This window comes from Delphinapterus leucas, chromosome X, assembly GCF_059928025.1.
Source record: "Delphinapterus leucas isolate spDelLeu-1000000601 "Yukka" chromosome X, BTC_Dleu_Yukka2, whole genome shotgun sequence".
NCBI classification, from domain to species: Eukaryota; Metazoa; Chordata; class Mammalia; order Artiodactyla; family Monodontidae; genus Delphinapterus; species Delphinapterus leucas.
The window spans coordinates 81768959-81788532 of NC_143150.1; positions in this window are offsets into that span (position 1 = coordinate 81768959).

Consider the following 19574-nt stretch of genomic DNA (forward strand, 5'->3'; position numbering starts at 1 on the left):
CGTCGCGAAAGCAGGTTCTGAAAGGCTTGGGAGCCTTTTCTCAACACGTCGAACAGGAGTTCATTCACACAGTACTACACTCCGAGTTTCTCAAGGGTACTTGCAGGGGCAGCTTCTCAGACTGCATAGGAACGGAGTTTCTCACAGGGGAAATGGGATGTGTACCTGACAGGCTAGGTGAACAAAATTTCATATGCAGTTGTCTTCCAGTGGACCTGGAACAGGACCCAGGTCATTCGAGCTCATAGTGTCTTTGGTCCCACACCTCCTCGGCAGTGTGCTGCATCAGCTCCCTTACAAGGCTGTGTTGACATTGAGCCACGTAAATAGAATAAGCTGCGCAAGTCAGTTTGCCGCATATCCCAGGGAAGCCTTGCAGAGTTCCGGTCCCAAGCCCTGTGGAGACAGATGGGCCTGAAAGCGTTTCACCCTCGACGGCTCTTTGAAAACTCCTGGTCATTCCGAGTGCAGGGAGCACTGCGGTGAAGAGGGCTGTGAGCGTAAAACGTATCGTTTGTCCATGCCTCTGGCACGTGGAGTGTGGCAAAGCGTGCCCAAGTGGACGGGAGGACAAAGCCTTCCCAAATCAAGTTGCAGGGTGCTCTTGTTGTTACATGGAATCCCCGGGGTTTGATCACTGCTGTGTGCGAAAAAGAAATCCTTGCTTCGTGTTTGTTCCTTGAGTGCGGGAAGTCCTCGTAGAGGGAGGCTTGAGGTGTCCAGTGTTCACACAAATCGGTTCCGAGCACAGGACGGAACATCGCCCACACTTCTTAGGGCACTGTGGCGTCGGGTCCTTTTCAAATTAAGCCTTCGCCGAGGCATGGGAAACGGGTTGCTCCCCAGCTCACAAATGCCCGTGAAGAGGTGCGCCTGTTGGAACCCTGGGGTTACCATGCTCCTTTCCCTGCAGGAGAAACATACTACAAGGTTCTAGAACATACTGTTATCTATGGGAGGACTGTGGTGCCCGGGATGCTCGGTGTCTCCTACATGGGGCGCTAAGGGCTCATTCTGAAGCCCATACGATGCCAATCATTTAAATGCACTTGGCTGCTGGCCCACGTGCTGGTTGCCCACCTCTGCAATGTATGGGCATTTAACTCTGTAGCAGGTCTTCCCACCGGGGACACTAATTTCGTTCACATCTTTGACCCTGAGCCTAGTGGCATAGGCAAAAGCTGGGTCCCTTCAGAGGCTCTTCCACCAGATGTTTGCAGAGGCGCCTGCCTTGGACTTGAAGCTACACAGAAGCAGGAGTGTCAGGCACAGGGCCGACTGAGCGGTGTCCACCCTCATAGCATATAGAATTTCCTAAGGGACAGGGTGACTTTGATGTCAGCTCTGGGATGCAAGATTTCGTGAGAGTGCCCCTTGTGTGACCAGAATCTGTGGCTCAGGCGGGACACATGCAGCGGTTACTTTCGGACCTTGCCATCTCAGACACTCTACCTCTGGGGCGTTCGGAAGCTGCGCGAATGTAACAAAGGGGGCTCAAGTCCATTACCCGAAAAGTGTCTCATGCCTCTCAACAGATGGCAGCGTGTCTCCTGCTGCTGCAGAAGGACTGCAGAAGTCTGTTTCGGGCTATAGGATAGAAACGTGATGCCTGCTGATAGAAATGCCGGCAGTGGCCCGTACTGAACGTGTCATGCACCTGGTGGTCTCTTCGACATAACCAAACCACACGTACCGGTCACGGACATGTGCCCCTGCGCGGGGTAGGGCGCGTGAAGCCACCTGTTTGGGCAAACCCTTACGGTGGCGTGGCCAATGTGTCCCGTTTATGGGAAAATGTTATGTTCCTTTCCCGTTTCATGAAATGTACTTTACGAACATTGCCGTTTCTGGATTGGGAGTTCTGCCATGGAGTGCAACACAAAGACCCAAGCGTTTGGGGGACAGGGAAATAGCACTTTCGCAGAGGTATCTTCATGCTGCCCCGAGTTCTGGGCTCCACATTCAACTTGGAGTAAAGGAAGCCTGGGGTGCAATGCACGGACCATCTGGCCCTAGACGGGATATGCACGTGCAACAGACGAGCTAGAGGAGAGAAATGGGATACCCACAGTTCTTCGGGATAGGCCAGTTCTCACCCAGCTCGTCGCGAAAGCAGGTTCTGAAAGGCTTGGGAGCCTTTTCTCAACACGTCGAACAGGAGTTCATTCACACAGTACTACACTCCGAGTTTCTCAAGGGTACTTGCAGGGGCAGCTTCTCAGACTGCATAGGAACGGAGTTTCTCACAGGGGAAATGGGATGTGTACCTGACAGGCTAGGTGAACAAAATTTCATATGCAGTTGTCTTCCAGTGGATCGGGAACAGGACCCAGGTCATTCGAGCTCATAGTGTCTTTGGTCCCACACCTCCTCGGCAGTGTGCTGCATCAGCTACCTTACAAGGCTGTGGTGACATTGAGCCACGTAAATAGAGTAAGCTGCGCAAGTCAGTTTGCTGCATATCCCAGGGTAGCCTTGCAGAGTTCCGATCCCAAGCCCTGTGGAGACAGATGGGCCTGAAAGCCTTTCACCCGCGACGGCTCTTTGAAAACTCCAGGTCAATCCGACTGCAGGGAGGACTGCGGGGAAGAGGGCTGTGAGCGTAAAACGTATCGTTTGTCCATGCCTCTCGCACGTGGAGTGTGGCAAAGCGTGCCAAAGTGGACGGGAGGACAAACCCTTCCCAAATCAAGTTGCAGGGTGCTCTTGTTGTTACATGGAATCCCGGGGTTTGTTCACTGCTGTGTGCGAAAAAGAAATCCTGGCTTCGTGTTTGTTCCTTGAGTGCGGGAAGTCCTCGTAGAGGGAGGCTTGAGGTGTCCAGTGTTCACACAAATCGGTTCCGAGCACAGAACGGAACATCGCCCACACTTCTTAGGGCACTGTGGCGTCGGGTCCTTTTCAAATTAAGCCTTCGCCGAGGCATGGGAAACGGGTTGCTCCCCAGCTCACAAATGCCCGTGAAGAGGTGCGCCGGTTGGAAGCCTGGGGTTACCATGCTGCTTTTCCTGCAGCAGAAACATACTACAAGGTTCTAGAACATACTGTTATCTATGGGAGGACTGTGGTGCCCGGGATGCTCGGTGTCTCCTACATGGGGCGCTAAGGGCTCATTCTGAAGCCCATACGATGCCAATCATTTAAATGCACTTGGCTGCTGGCCCACGTGCTGGTTGCCCACCTCTGCAATGTATGGGCATTTAACTCTGTAGCAGGTCTTCCCACCGGGGACACTAATTTCGTTCACATCTTCGACCCTGAGCCTAGTGGCAGAGGCAAAAGCTGGGTCCCTTCAGAGGCTCTTCCACCAGATGTTTGCAGAGGCGCCTGCCTTGGACTTGAAGCTACACAGAAGCAGGGATGTCAGGCACAGGGCCGACTGAGCGGTGTCCACCCTCATAGCATATAGAATTTCCTAAGGAACAGGGTGACTTTGATGTCAGCTCTGGGATGCAAGATTTCGTGAGAGTGCTCCTTGAGTGACCAGAATCTATGGCTCAGGCGGGACACGTGCAGCGGTTACTTTCGGACCTTGCCATCTCAGACACTCTACCTCTGGGGCGTTCGGAAGCTGCGTGAATGTAACAAAGGGGGCTCAAGTCCATTACCCGAAAAGTGTCTCATGCCTCTCAACAGATGGCAGCGTGTCTCCTGCTGCTGCAGAAGGACTGCAGAAGTCTGTTTCGGGCTATAGGATAGAAACGTGATGCCTGCTGATAGAAATGCCGGCAGTGGCCCGTACTGAACGTGTCATGCCCCTGGTGGTCTCTTCGACATAACCAAACCACACGTACCGGTCACGGACATGTGCCCCTGCGCGGGGCAGGGCGCGTGAAGCCACCTGTTTGGGCAAACCCTTACGGATGGCCTGGCCAATGTGTCCCGTTTATGGGAAAGTGTTATGTTCCTTTCCCGTTTCATAAAAGGTACGTTACGAACATTGCCGTTTCTGGATTGGGATTTCTGCCATGGAGTGCAACACAAAGACCGAAGCGTTTGGGGGACAGGGAAATAGCACTTTCGCAGAGGTATCTTCATGCTGCCCCGAGCTCTGGGCTCCGCATCCAACTTGGAGTAAAGGAAGCCTGGGGTGCCATGCACGGACCATCTGGCCCAAGACGGGATATGCACGTGCAACAGACGAGCTACAGGAGAGAAATGGGATACCCACAGTTCTTCGGGATAGGCCAGTTCTCACACAGCTCGTCGCGAAAGCAGGTTCTGAAAGGCTTGGGAGCCTTTTCTCAACACGTCGAACAGGAGTTCATTCACACAGTACTACACTCCGTGTTTCTCAAGGGTACTTGCAGGGGCAGCTTCTCAGACTGCATAGGAACGGAGTTTCTCACAGGGGAAATGGGATGTGTGCCTGACAGGCTAGGTGAACAAAATTTCATATGCAGTTGTCTTCCAGTGGACCGGGAACAGAACCCAGGTCATTCGAGCTCATAGTGTCTTTGGTCCCACACCTCCTCGGCAGTGTGCTGCATCAGCTCCCTTACAAGGCTGTGTTGACATTGAGCCACGTAAATAGAATAAGCTGCGCAAGTCAGTTTGCCGCATATCCCAGGGAAGCCTTGCAGAGTTCCGATCCCAAGCCCTGTGGAGACAGATGGGCCTGAAAGCGTTTCACCCTCGACGGCTCTTTGAAAACTCCGGGTCATTCCGAGTGCAGGGAGGACTGCGGTGAAGAGGGCTGTGAGCGTAAAACGTATCGTTTCCCCATGCCTCTGGCACGTGGAGTGTGGCAAAGCGTGCCCAAGTGGACGGGAGGACAAAGCCTTCCCAAATCAAGTTGCAGGCTGCTGTTGTTACATGGAATCCCGGGGTTTGTTCACTGATGTGTGCGAAAAAGGAATCCTGGCTTCGTGTTTGTTCCTTGAGTGCGGGAAGTCCTCGTAGAGGGAGGCTTGAGGTGTCCAGTGTTCACACAAATCGGTTCCGAGCACAGGACGGAACATCGCCCACACTTCTTAGGGCACTGTGGCGTCGGGTCATTTTCAAATTAAGCCTTCGCCGAGGCATGGGAAACGGGTTGCTCCCCAGCTCACAAATGCCCGTGAAGAGGTGGGCCGGTTGGAAGCCTGGGGGTACCATGCTGCCTTCCCTGCAGGAGAAACATGCTACAAGGTTCTAGAACATACTGTTATCTATGGGAGGACTGTGGTGCCCGGGATGCTCGGTGTCTCCTACATGGGGCGCTAAGGGCTCATTCTGAAGCCCATACGATGCCAATCATTTAAATGCACTTGGCTGCTGGCCCACGTGCTGGTTGCCCACCTCTGCAATGTATGGGCATTTAACTCTGTAGCAGGTCTTCCCACCGGGGACACTAATTTCGTTCACATCTTCGACCCTGAGCCTAGTGGCAGAGGCAAAATCTGGGTCCCTTCAGAGGCTCTTCCACCAGATGTTTGCAGAGGCGCCTGCCTTGGACTTGAAGCTACACAGAAACAGGAGTGGCAGGCACAGGGCCGACTGAGCGGTGTCCACCCTCATAGCATATAGAATTTCCTAAGGAACAGGGTGACTTTGATGTCAGCTCTGGGATGCAAGATTTCGTGAGAGTGCTCCTTGAGTGACCAGAATCTATGGCTCAGGCGGGACACGTGCAGCGTTTACTTTCGGACCTTGCCATCTCAGACACTCTACCTCTGGGGCGTTCGGAAGCTGCGCGAATGTAACAAAGGGGGCTCAAGTCCATTACCCGAAAAGTGTCTCATGCCTCTCAACAGATGGCAGTGTGTCTCCTGCTGCTGCAGAAGGACTGCAGAAGTCTGTTTCGGGCTATAGGATAGAAACGTGATGCCTGCTGATAGAAATGCCGGCAGTGGCCCGTACTGAACGTGTCATGCACCTGGTGGTCTCTTCGACATAACCAAACCACACGTACCGGTCACGGACATGTGCCCTTGCGTGGGGCAGGGCGCGTGAAGCCACCTGTTTGGGCAAAACCTTACCGATGGCCTGGCCAATGTGTCCCGTTTATGGGAAAGTATTATGTGCCTTTACCGTTTCATGAAAGGTACGTTACGAACATTGCCGTTTCTGGATTGGGAGTTCTGCCATGGAGTGCAACACAAAGACCCAAGCGTTTGGGGGACAGGGAAATAGCACTTTCGCAGAGGTATCTTCATGCTGCCCCGAGCTCTGGGCTCCTCCTCCAACTTGGAGTAAAGGAAGCCTGGGGTGCAATGCACGGACCATCTGGCCCTAGACGGGATATGCACGTGCAACAGACGAGCTAGAGGAGAGAAATGGGATACCCACAGTTCTTTGGGATAGGCCAGTTCTCACCCAACTCGTCGCGAAAGCAGGTTCTGAAAGGCTTGGGAGCCTTTTCTCAACACGTCGAACAGGAGTTCATTCACACAGTACTACACTCCGAGTTTCTCAAGGGTACTTGCAGGGGCAGCTTCTCAGACTGCATAGGAATGGAGTTTCTCACAGGGGAAATGGGATGTGTACCTGACAGGCTAGGTGAACAAAATTTCATATGCAGTTGTCTTCCAGTGGACCGGGAACAGGACCCAGGTCATTCGAGCTCATAGTGTCTTTGGTCCCACACCTCCTCGGCAGTGTGCTGCATCAGCTCCCTTACAAGGCTGTGTTGACATTGAGCCACGTAAATAGAATAAGCTGCGCAAGTCAGTTTGCCGCATATCCCAGGGTAGCCTTGCAGAGCTCCGACCCCAAGCCCTGTGGAGACAGATGGGCCTGAAAGCGTTTCACCCACGACGGCTCTTTGAAAACTCCGGGTCATTCCGACTGCAGGGAGGACTGCGGTGAAGAGGGCTGTGAGCGTAAAACGTATCGTTTGCCCATGCCTCTGGCACGTGGGGTGTGGCAAAGCGTGCCCAAGTGGACGGGAGGACAAAGCCTTCCCAAATCAAGTTGCAGGCTGCTGTTGTTGTTTCATGGAATCCCGGGGTTTGTTCACTGATGTGTGAGAAAAAGGAATCCTGGCTTCGTGTTTGTTCCTTGAGTGCGGGAAGTCCTCGTAGAGGGAGGCTTGAGGTGTCCAGTGTTCACACAAACCGGTTCCGATCACAGGACGGAACATCGCACACACTTCTTGGGGCGCTGTGGCCTCAGGTCCATTGCAAAGTAAGCCTTCGCCGAGGCATGGGAAACGAGTTGCTCCCCAGCTCACAAATGCCCGTGATGAGCTGGGCCGGATGGAAGCATGGGGGTACCATGCTGCTTTCCCTGCAGGAGAAACATACTACAAGGTTCTAGAACATACTGTTATCTATGGGAGGTCTGTGGTGCCCGGGATGCTCGGTGGCTCCAACAAGGGGCGCTAAGGGCTCATTCTGAAGCCCATACGATGCCAATCATTTAAATGCACTTGGCTGCTGGCCCACGTGCTGGTTGCCCACCTCTGCAATGTATGGGAATTTAACTCTGTAGCAGGTCTCCACACCGGGGACATTAATTTCGTTCACATCTTCGACCCTGAGCCTAGTGGCAGAGGCAAAAGCTGGGTCACTTCCGAGGCTCTTCCACCAGATGTTTGCAGAGCCGCCTGCCTTGGACTTGAAGCTACACAGAAGCAGAGAGCTCAGGCACAGGGCCGACTGAGCGGTGTCCACCCTCATAGCATATAGAATTTCCTAAGGGACAGGGTGACTTTCATGTCAGCTCTGGGATGCAAGATTTCGTGAGAGTGCTCCTTGTGTGACCAGAATCTATGGCTCAGGCGGGACACGTGCAGCGGTTACTTTCGGACCTTGCCATCTCAGACACTCTACCTGTGGGGCGTTCGGAAGCTGCGCGAATGTAACAAAGGGGGCTCAAGTCCATTACCCGAAACGTGTCTCATGCCTCTCAACAGATGGCAGCGTGTCTCCTGCTGCTGCAGAAGGACTGCAGAAGTCTGTTTCGGGCTATAGGATAGAAACGTGATGCCTGCTGATAGAAATGCCGGCAGTGGCCCGTACTGAACGTGTCACGCACCTGGTGGTCTCTTCGACATAACCAAACCACACGTACCAGTCACGGATATGTGCCCCTGCGCGGGGCAGGGCGCGTGAAGCCACCTGTTTGGGCAAACCCTTACGGATGGCCTGGCCAATGTGTCCCGTTTATGGGAAAATGTTATGTTCCTTTCCCGTTTCATGAAAGGTACGTTACGAACATTGCCGTTTCTGGATTGGGAGTTCTGCCATGGAGTGCAACACAAAGACCCAAGCGTTTGGGGGACAGCGAAATAGCACTTTCGCAGAGGTACCTTCATGCTGCCCTGAGCTCTGGGCTCCGCATCCCACTTGGAGCATAGGAAGCCTGGGGTGCAATGCACGGACCATCTGGCCTAGACGGGATATGCACGTGCAACAGACGAGCTACAGGAGAGAAATGGGATACACACAGTTCCTCGGGATAGGCCAGTTCTCACCCAGCTCGTCGCGAAAGCAGGTTCTGAAAGGCTTGGGAGCCTTTTCTCAACACGTCGAACAGGAGTTCATTCACACAGTACTACACTCCGAGTTTCTCAAGGGTACTTGCAGGGGCAGCTTCTCAGACTGCATAGGAACGGAGTTTCTCACAGGGGAAATGGGATGTGTACCTGACAGGCTAGGTGAACAAAATTTCATATGCAGTTGTCTTCCAGTGGACCGGGAACAGGACCCAGGTCCTTCGAGCTCATAGTGTCTTTGGTCCCACACCTCCTCGGCAGTGTGCTGCATCAGCTCCCTTACAAGGCTGTGTTGACATTGAGCCTCGTAAATAGAATAAGCTGCGCAAGTCAGTTTGCCGCATATCCCAGGGTAGCCTTGCAGAGTTCCGACCCCAAGCCCTGTGGAGACAGATGGGCCTGAAAGCGTTTCACCCTCGACGGCTCTTTGAAAACTCCTGGTCATTCCGAGTGCAGGGAGCACTGCGGTGAAGAGGGCTGTGAGCGTAAAACGTATCGTTTGTCCATGCCTCTCGCACGTGGAGTGTGGCAAAGCGTGCCCAAGTGGACGGGAGGACAAAGCCTTCCCAAATCAAGTTGCAGGCTGCTGTTGTTGTTACATGGAATCTCGGGGTTTGTTCACTGCTGTGTGCGAAAAAGAAATCCTGGCTTCGTGTTTGTTCCTTGAGTGCGGGAAGTCCTCGTAGAGGGAGGCTTGAGGTGTCCAGTGTTCACACAAACCGGTTCCGATCACAGGACGGAACATCGCACACACTTCTTGGGGCACTGTGGCCTCAGGACCATTGAAAAGTAAGCCTTCGCCGAGGCATGGGAAACAAGTTGCTCCCCACCTCACAAATGCCCGTGATGAGCTGGGCCGGATGGAAGCATGGGGGTACCATGCTATTTTCCCTGCAGGAGAAACATACTACGAGGTTCTAGAGCATACTGTTATCTATGGGAGGTCTGAGGTGCCCGGGATGCTCGGTGGCTCCAACACGGGGCGCTAAGGGCTCATTCTGAAGCCCATACGATGCCAATCATTTAAATGCACTTGGCTGCTGGCCCACGTGCTGGTTGCCCACCTCTGCAATGTATGGGCATTTAACTCTGTAGCAGGTCTTCCCACCGGGGACACTAATTTCGTTCACATCTTCGACCCTGAGCCTAGTGGCAGAGGCAAAAGCTGGGTCCCTTCAGAGGCTCTTCCACCAGATGTTTGCAGAGGCGCCTGCCTTGGACTTGAAGCTACACAGAAGCAGGGATGTCAGGCACAGGGCCGACTGAGCGGTGTCCACCCTCATAGCATATAGAATTTCCTAAGGAACAGGGTGACTTTGATGTCAGCTCTGGGATGCAAGATTTCGTGAGAGTGCTCCTTGAGTGACCAGAATCTATGGCTCAGGCGGGACACGTGCAGCGGTTACTTTCGGACCTTGCCATCTCAGACACTCTACCTCTGGGGCGTTCGGAAGCTGCGCGAATGTAACAAAGGGGGCTCAAGTCCATTACCCGAAAAGTGTCTCATGCCTCTCAACAGATGGCAGCGTGTCTCCTGCTGCTGCAGAAGGACTGCAGAAGTCTGTTTCGCGCTATAGGATAGAAACGTGATGCCTGCTGATAGAAATGCCGGCAGTGGCCCGTACTGAACGTGTCATGCCCCTGGTGGTCTCTTCGACATAACCAAACCACACGTACCGGTCACGGACATGTGCCCCTGCGCGGGGCAGGGCGCGTGAAGCCACCTGTTTGGGCAAACCCTTACGGATGGCCTGGCCAATGTGTCCCGTTTATGGGAAAGTGTTATGTTCCTTTCCCGTTTCATAAAAGGTACGTTACGAACATTGCCGTTTCTGGATTGGGATTTCTGCCATGGAGTGCAACACAAAGACCGAAGCGTTTGGGGGACAGGGAAATAGCACTTTCGCAGAGGTATCTTCATGCTGCCCCGAGCTCTGGGCTCCGCATCCAACTTGGAGTAAAGGAAGCCTGGGGTGCCATGCACGGACCATCTGGCCCAAGACGGGATATGCACGTGCAACAGACGAGCTACAGGAGAGAAATGGGATACCCACAGTTCTTCGGGATAGGCCAGTTCTCACACAGCTCGTCGCGAAAGCAGGTTCTGAAAGGCTTGGGAGCCTTTTCTCAACACGTCGAACAGGAGTTCATTCACACAGTACTACACTCCGTGTTTCTCAAGGGTACTTGCAGGGGCAGCTTCTCAGACTGCATAGGAACGGAGTTTCTCACAGGGGAAATGGGATGTGTGCCTGACAGGCTAGGTGAACAAAATTTCATATGCAGTTGTCTTCCAGTGGACCGGGAACAGAACCCAGGTCATTCGAGCTCATAGTGTCTTTGGTCCCACACCTCCTCGGCAGTGTGCTGCATCAGCTCCCTTACAAGGCTGTGTTGACATTGAGCCACGTAAATAGAATAAGCTGCGCAAGTCAGTTTGCCGCATATCCCAGGGAAGCCTTGCAGAGTTCCGATCCCAAGCCCTGTGGAGACAGATGGGCCTGAAAGCGTTTCACCCTCGACGGCTCTTTGAAAACTCCGGGTCATTCCGAGTGCAGGGAGGACTGCGGTGAAGAGGGCTGTGAGCGTAAAACGTATCGTTTCCCCATGCCTCTGGCACGTGGAGTGTGGCAAAGCGTGCCCAAGTGGACGGGAGGACAAAGCCTTCCCAAATCAAGTTGCAGGCTGCTGTTGTTACATGGAATCCCGGGGTTTGTTCACTGATGTGTGCGAAAAAGGAATCCTGGCTTCGTGTTTGTTCCTTGAGTGCGGGAAGTCCTCGTAGAGGGAGGCTTGAGGTGTCCAGTGTTCACACAAATCGGTTCCGAGCACAGGACGGAACATCGCCCACACTTCTTAGGGCACTGTGGCGTCGGGTCATTTTCAAATTAAGCCTTCGCCGAGGCATGGGAAACGGGTTGCTCCCCAGCTCACAAATGCCCGTGAAGAGGTGGGCCGGTTGGAAGCCTGGGGGTACCATGCTGCCTTCCCTGCAGGAGAAACATGCTACAAGGTTCTAGAACATACTGTTATCTATGGGAGGACTGTGGTGCCCGGGATGCTCGGTGTCTCCTACATGGGGCGCTAAGGGCTCATTCTGAAGCCCATACGATGCCAATCATTTAAATGCACTTGGCTGCTGGCCCACGTGCTGGTTGCCCACCTCTGCAATGTATGGGCATTTAACTCTGTAGCAGGTCTTCCCACCGGGGACACTAATTTCGTTCACATCTTCGACCCTGAGCCTAGTGGCAGAGGCAAAATCTGGGTCCCTTCAGAGGCTCTTCCACCAGATGTTTGCAGAGGCGCCTGCCTTGGACTTGAAGCTACACAGAAACAGGAGTGGCAGGCACAGGGCCGACTGAGCGGTGTCCACCCTCATAGCATATAGAATTTCCTAAGGGACAGGGTGATTTTGATGTCAGCTCTGGGATGCAAGATTTCGTGAGAGTGCTCCTTGTGTGACCAGAATCTATGGCTCAGGCGGGACACGTGCAGCGGTTACTTTCGGATCTTGCCATCTCAGACACTCTACCTCTGGGGCGTTCGGAAGCTGCGCGAATGTAACAAAGGGGGCTCAAGTCCATTACCCGAAAAGTGTCTCATGCCTCTCAACAGATGGCAGCGTGTCTCCTGCTGCTGCAGAAGGACTGCAGAAGTCTGTTTCGGGCTATAGGATAGAAACGTGATGCCTGCTGATAGAAATGCCGGCAGTGGCCCGTACTGAACGTGTCATGCCCCTGGTGGTCTCTTCGACATAACCAAACCACACGTACCGGTCACGGACATGTGCCCCTGCGCGGGGCAGGGCGCGTGAAGCCACCTGTTTGGGCAAACCCTTACGGATGGCCTGGCAAATGTGTCCCGTTTATGGGAAAGTGTTATGTTCCTTTCCCGTTTCATGAAAGGTACGTTACGAACATTGCCGTTTCTGGATTGGGAGTTCTGCCATGGAGTGCAACACAAAGACCCAAGCGTTTGGGGGACAGGGAAATAGCACTTTCGCAGAGGTATCTTTATGCTGCCCCGAGCTCTGGGCTCCGCATTCAACTTGGAGCAAAGGAAGCCTGGGGTGCAATGCACGGACCATCTGGCCTGGACGGGATATGCACGTGCAACAGACGAGCTAGAGGAGAGAAATGGGATACACACAGTTCTTCGGGATAGGCCACTTGTCACACAGCTCGTCGCGAAAGCAGGTTCTGAAAGGCTTGGGAGCCTTTTCTCAACACGTCGAACAGGAGTTCATTCACACAGTACTACACTCCGAGTTTCTCAAGGGTACTTGCAGGGGCAGCTTCTCAGACTGCATAGGAACGGAGTTTCTCACAGGGGAAATGGGATGTGTACCTGACAGGCTAGGTGAACAAAATTTCATATGCAGTTGTCTTCCAGTGGACCTGGAACAGGACCCAGGTCATTCGAGCTCATAGTGTCTTTGGTCCCACACCTCCTCGGCAGTGTGCTGCATCAGCTCCCTTACAAGGCTGTGTTGACATTGAGCCACGTAAATAGAATAAGCTGCGCAAGTCAGTTTGCCGCATATCCCAGGGAAGCCTTGCAGAGTTCCGGTCCCAAGCCCTGTGGAGACAGATGGGCCTGAAAGCGTTTCACCCTCGACGGCTCTTTGAAAACTCCTGGTCATTCCGAGTGCAGGGAGCACTGCGGTGAAGAGGGCTGTGAGCGTAAAACGTATCGTTTGTCCATGCCTCTGGCACGTGGAGTGTGGCAAAGCGTGCCCAAGTGGACGGGAGGACAAAGCCTTCCCAAATCAAGTTGCAGGGTGCTCTTGTTGTTACATGGAATCCCCGGGGTTTGATCACTGCTGTGTGCGAAAAAGAAATCCTTGCTTCGTGTTTGTTCCTTGAGTGCGGGAAGTCCTCGTAGAGGGAGGCTTGAGGTGTCCAGTGTTCACACAAATCGGTTCCGAGCACAGGACGGAACATCGCCCACACTTCTTAGGGCACTGTGGCGTCGGGTCCTTTTCAAATTAAGCCTTCGCCGAGGCATGGGAAACGGGTTGCTCCCCAGCTCACAAATGCCCGTGAAGAGGTGCGCCTGTTGGAACCCTGGGGTTACCATGCTCCTTTCCCTGCAGGAGAAACATACTACAAGGTTCTAGAACATACTGTTATCTATGGGAGGACTGTGGTGCCCGGGATGCTCGGTGTCTCCTACATGGGGCGCTAAGGGCTCATTCTGAAGCCCATACGATGCCAATCATTTAAATGCACTTGGCTGCTGGCCCACGTGCTGGTTGCCCACCTCTGCAATGTATGGGCATTTAACTCTGTAGCAGGTCTTCCCACCGGGGACACTAATTTCGTTCACATCTTTGACCCTGAGCCTAGTGGCATAGGCAAAAGCTGGGTCCCTTCAGAGGCTCTTCCACCAGATGTTTGCAGAGGCGCCTGCCTTGGACTTGAAGCTACACAGAAGCAGGAGTGTCAGGCACAGGGCCGACTGAGCGGTGTCCACCCTCATAGCATATAGAATTTCCTAAGGGACAGGGTGACTTTGATGTCAGCTCTGGGATGCAAGATTTCGTGAGAGTGCCCCTTGTGTGACCAGAATCTGTGGCTCAGGCGGGACACATGCAGCGGTTACTTTCGGACCTTGCCATCTCAGACACTCTACCTCTGGGGCGTTCGGAAGCTGCGCGAATGTAACAAAGGGGGCTCAAGTCCATTACCCGAAAAGTGTCTCATGCCTCTCAACAGATGGCAGCGTGTCTCCTGCTGCTGCAGAAGGACTGCAGAAGTCTGTTTCGGGCTATAGGATAGAAACGTGATGCCTGCTGATAGAAATGCCGGCAGTGGCCCGTACTGAACGTGTCATGCACCTGGTGGTCTCTTCGACATAACCAAACCACACGTACCGGTCACGGACATGTGCCCCTGCGCGGGGTAGGGCGCGTGAAGCCACCTGTTTGGGCAAACCCTTACGGTGGCGTGGCCAATGTGTCCCGTTTATGGGAAAATGTTATGTTCCTTTCCCGTTTCATGAAATGTACTTTACGAACATTGCCGTTTCTGGATTGGGAGTTCTGCCATGGAGTGCAACACAAAGACCCAAGCGTTTGGGGGACAGGGAAATAGCACTTTCGCAGAGGTATCTTCATGCTGCCCCGAGTTCTGGGCTCCACATTCAACTTGGAGTAAAGGAAGCCTGGGGTGCAATGCACGGACCATCTGGCCCTAGACGGGATATGCACGTGCAACAGACGAGCTAGAGGAGAGAAATGGGATACCCACAGTTCTTCGGGATAGGCCAGTTCTCACCCAGCTCGTCGCGAAAGCAGGTTCTGAAAGGCTTGGGAGCCTTTTCTCAACACGTCGAACAGGAGTTCATTCACACAGTACTACACTCCGAGTTTCTCAAGGGTACTTGCAGGGGCAGCTTCTCAGACTGCATAGGAACGGAGTTTCTCACAGGGGAAATGGGATGTGTACCTGACAGGCTAGGTGAACAAAATTTCATATGCAGTTGTCTTCCAGTGGATCGGGAACAGGACCCAGGTCATTCGAGCTCATAGTGTCTTTGGTCCCACACCTCCTCGGCAGTGTGCTGCATCAGCTACCTTACAAGGCTGTGGTGACATTGAGCCACGTAAATAGAGTAAGCTGCGCAAGTCAGTTTGCTGCATATCCCAGGGTAGCCTTGCAGAGTTCCGATCCCAAGCCCTGTGGAGACAGATGGGCCTGAAAGCCTTTCACCCGCGACGGCTCTTTGAAAACTCCAGGTCAATCCGACTGCAGGGAGGACTGCGGGGAAGAGGGCTGTGAGCGTAAAACGTATCGTTTGTCCATGCCTCTCGCACGTGGAGTGTGGCAAAGCGTGCCAAAGTGGACGGGAGGACAAACCCTTCCCAAATCAAGTTGCAGGGTGCTCTTGTTGTTACATGGAATCCCGGGGTTTGTTCACTGCTGTGTGCGAAAAAGAAATCCTGGCTTCGTGTTTGTTCCTTGAGTGCGGGAAGTCCTCGTAGAGGGAGGCTTGAGGTGTCCAGTGTTCACACAAATCGGTTCCGAGCACAGAACGGAACATCGCCCACACTTCTTAGGGCACTGTGGCGTCGGGTCCTTTTCAAATTAAGCCTTCGCCGAGGCATGGGAAACGGGTTGCTCCCCAGCTCACAAATGCCCGTGAAGAGGTGCGCCGGTTGGAAGCCTGGGGTTACCATGCTGCTTTTCCTGCAGCAGAAACATACTACAAGGTTCTAGAACATACTGTTATCTATGGGAGGACTGTGGTGCCCGGGATGCTCGGTGTCTCCTACATGGGGCGCTAAGGGCTCATTCTGAAGCCCATACGATGCCAATCATTTAAATGCACTTGGCTGCTGGCCCACGTGCTGGTTGCCCACCTCTGCAATGTATGGGCATTTAACTCTGTAGCAGGTCTTCCCACCGGGGACACTAATTTCGTTCACATCTTCGACCCTGAGCCTAGTGGCAGAGGCAAAAGCTGGGTCCCTTCAGAGGCTCTTCCACCAGATGTTTGCAGAGGCGCCTGCCTTGGACTTGAAGCTACACAGAAGCAGGGATGTCAGGCACAGGGCCGACTGAGCGGTGTCCACCCTCATAGCATATAGAATTTCCTAAGGAACAGGGTGACTTTGATGTCAGCTCTGGGATGCAAGATTTCGTGAGAGTGCTCCTTGAGTGACCAGAATCTATGGCTCAGGCGGGACACGTGCAGCGGTTACTTTCGGACCTTGCCATCTCAGACACTCTACCTCTGGGGCGTTCGGAAGCTGCGTGAATGTAACAAAGGGGGCTCAAGTCCATTACCCGAAAAGTGTCTCATGCCTCTCAACAGATGGCAGCGTGTCTCCTGCTGCTGCAGAAGGACTGCAGAAGTCTGTTTCGCGCTATAGGATAGAAACGTGATGCCTGCTGATAGAAATGCCGGCAGTGGCCCGTACTGAACGTGTCATGCCCCTGGTGGTCTCTTCGACATAACCAAACCACACGTACCGGTCACGGACATGTGCCCCTGCGCGGGGCAGGGCGCGTGAAGCCACCTGTTTGGGCAAACCCTTACGGATGGCCTGGCCAATGTGTCCCGTTTATGGGAAAGTGTTATGTTCCTTTCCCGTTTCATAAAAGGTACGTTACGAACATTGCCGTTTCTGGATTGGGATTTCTGCCATGGAGTGCAACACAAAGACCGAAGCGTTTGGGGGACAGGGAAATAGCACTTTCGCAGAGGTATCTTCATGCTGCCCCGAGCTCTGGGCTCCGCATCCAACTTGGAGTAAAGGAAGCCTGGGGTGCCATGCACGGACCATCTGGCCCAAGACGGGATATGCACGTGCAACAGACGAGCTACAGGAGAGAAATGGGATACCCACAGTTCTTCGGGATAGGCCAGTTCTCACACAGCTCGTCGCGAAAGCAGGTTCTGAAAGGCTTGGGAGCCTTTTCTCAACACGTCGAACAGGAGTTCATTCACACAGTACTACACTCCGTGTTTCTCAAGGGTACTTGCAGGGGCAGCTTCTCAGACTGCATAGGAACGGAGTTTCTCACAGGGGAAATGGGATGTGTGCCTGACAGGCTAGGTGAACAAAATTTCATATGCAGTTGTCTTCCAGTGGACCGGGAACAGAACCCAGGTCATTCGAGCTCATAGTGTCTTTGGTCCCACACCTCCTCGGCAGTGTGCTGCATCAGCTCCCTTACAAGGCTGTGTTGACATTGAGCCACGTAAATAGAATAAGCTGCGCAAGTCAGTTTGCCGCATATCCCAGGGAAGCCTTGCAGAGTTCCGATCCCAAGCCCTGTGGAGACAGATGGGCCTGAAAGCGTTTCACCCTCGACGGCTCTTTGAAAACTCCGGGTCATTCCGAGTGCAGGGAGGACTGCGGTGAAGAGGGCTGTGAGCGTAAAACGTATCGTTTCCCCATGCCTCTGGCACGTGGAGTGTGGCAAAGCGTGCCCAAGTGGACGGGAGGACAAAGCCTTCCCAAATCAAGTTGCAGGCTGCTGTTGTTACATGGAATCCCGGGGTTTGTTCACTGATGTGTGCGAAAAAGGAATCCTGGCTTCGTGTTTGTTCCTTGAGTGCGGGAAGTCCTCGTAGAGGGAGGCTTGAGGTGTCCAGTGTTCACACAAATCGGTTCCGAGCACAGGACGGAACATCGCCCACACTTCTTAGGGCACTGTGGCGTCGGGTCATTTTCAAATTAAGCCTTCGCCGAGGCATGGGAAACGGGTTGCTCCCCAGCTCACAAATGCCCGTGAAGAGGTGGGCCGGTTGGAAGCCTGGGGGTACCATGCTGCCTTCCCTGCAGGAGAAACATGCTACAAGGTTCTAGAACATACTGTTATCTATGGGAGGACTGTGGTGCCCGGGATGCTCGGTGTCTCCTACATGGGGCGCTAAGGGCTCATTCTGAAGCCCATACGATGCCAATCATTTAAATGCACTTGGCTGCTGGCCCACGTGCTGGTTGCCCACCTCTGCAATGTATGGGCATTTAACTCTGTAGCAGGTCTTCCCACCGGGGACACTAATTTCGTTCACATCTTCGACCCTGAGCCTAGTGGCAGAGGCAAAATCTGGGTCCCTTCAGAGGCTCTTCCACCAGATGTTTGCAGAGGCGCCTGCCTTGGACTTGAAGCTACACAGAAACAGGAGTGGCAGGCACAGGGCCGACTGAGCGGTGTCCACCCTCATAGCATATAGAATTTCCTAAGGAACAGGGTGACTTTGATGTCAGCTCTGGGATGCAAGATTTCGTGAGAGTGCTCCTTGAGTGACCAGAATCTATGGCTCAGGCGGGACACGTGCAGCGTTTACTTTCGGACCTTGCCATCTCAGACACTCTACCTCTGGGGCGTTCGGAAGCTGCGCGAATGTAACAAAGGGGGCTCAAGTCCATTACCCGAAAAGTGTCTCATGCCTCTCAACAGATGGCAGTGTGTCTCCTGCTGCTGCAGAAGGACTGCAGAAGTCTGTTTCGGGCTATAGGATAGAAACGTGATGCCTGCTGATAGAAATGCCGGCAGTGGCCCGTACTGAACGTGTCATGCACCTGGTGGTCTCTTCGACATAACCAAACCACACGTACCGGTCACGGACATGTGCCCTTGCGTGGGGCAGGGCGCGTGAAGCCACCTGTTTGGGCAAAACCTTACCGATGGCCTGGCCAATGTGTCCCGTTTATGGGAAAGTATTATGTGCCTTTACCGTTTCATGAAAGGTACGTTACGAACATTGCCGTTTCTGGATTGGGAGTTCTGCCATGGAGTGCAACACAAAGACCCAAGCGTTTGGGGGACAGGGAAATAGCACTTTCGCAGAGGTATCTTCATGCTGCCCCGAGCTCTGGGCTCCTCCTCCAACTTGGAGTAAAGGAAGCCTGGGGTGCAATGCACGGACCATCTGGCCCTAGACGGGATATGCACGTGCAACAGACGAGCTAGAGGAGAGAAATGGGATACCCACAGTTCTTTGGGATAGGCCAGTTCTCACCCAACTCGTCGCGAAAGCAGGTTCTGAAAGGCTTGGGAGCCTTTTCTCAACACGTCGAACAGGAGTTCATTCACACAGTACTACACTCCGAGTTTCTCAAGGGTACTTGCAGGGGCAGCTTCTCAGACTGCATAGGAATGGAGTTTCTCACAGGGGAAATGGGATGTGTACCTGACAGGCTAGGTGAACAAAATTTCATATGCAGTTGTCTTCCAGTGGACCGGGAACAGGACCCAGGTCATTCGAGCTCATAGTGTCTTTGGTCCCACACCTCCTCGGCAGTGTGCTGCATCAGCTCCCTTACAAGGCTGTGTTGACATTGAGCCACGTAAATAGAATAAGCTGCGCAAGTCAGTTTGCCGCATATCCCAGGGTAGCCTTGCAGAGCTCCGACCCCAAGCCCTGTGGAGACAGATGGGCCTGAAAGCGTTTCACCCACGACGGCTCTTTGAAAACTCCGGGTCATTCCGACTGCAGGGAGGACTGCGGTGAAGAGGGCTGTGAGCGTAAAACGTATCGTTTGCCCATGCCTCTGGCACGTGGGGTGTGGCAAAGCGTGCCCAAGTGGACGGGAGGACAAAGCCTTCCCAAATCAAGTTGCAGGCTGCTGTTGTTGTTACATGGAATCCCGGGGTTTGTTCACTGATGTGTGAGAAAAAGGAATCCTGGCTTC